The following is a 392-nucleotide window of genomic DNA, read 5'->3' as shown; positions in this document are numbered from 1 at the left end:
TCCCCAGCCCCGCCCACCGCCACACTCGGGAATTTCCGTCACTTTTCCCCTCCCCAGCCCCGCCCACCGCCGCACTCGGGTATTTCCGGCACCGCTCGGTTCTTTCCGCCTCCCCCATAGAGACTCATTCCTCAGCCAGCATCTTCTCATTAGCAGACTCCAAATTAACGCTCATTAAGCTCCTCCCTCTAATTAACCACCCCATCAGCCGCTTGGGAACCCCATTAACCCTTTCCAGGCCAACTTCACCCCCAAACCACTCCGAACGCTTCACCACCCGTGTTAAAACAAAGTTAAAAAACTCAAAAATAAGCATCAAAAAATTCTCGAAAAGCCCCAGGACGCTGGGAACGGAGCCCAGATTGCTTTATTGTGCTCAGGAGTTGGCGTTG

Source organism: Geospiza fortis, unplaced genomic scaffold (assembly GCF_000277835.1).
Source record: "Geospiza fortis unplaced genomic scaffold, GeoFor_1.0 scaffold4133, whole genome shotgun sequence".
NCBI lineage: Eukaryota > Metazoa > Chordata > Aves > Passeriformes > Thraupidae > Geospiza > Geospiza fortis.
Note: the sequence above shows the minus strand (reverse complement) of the source record.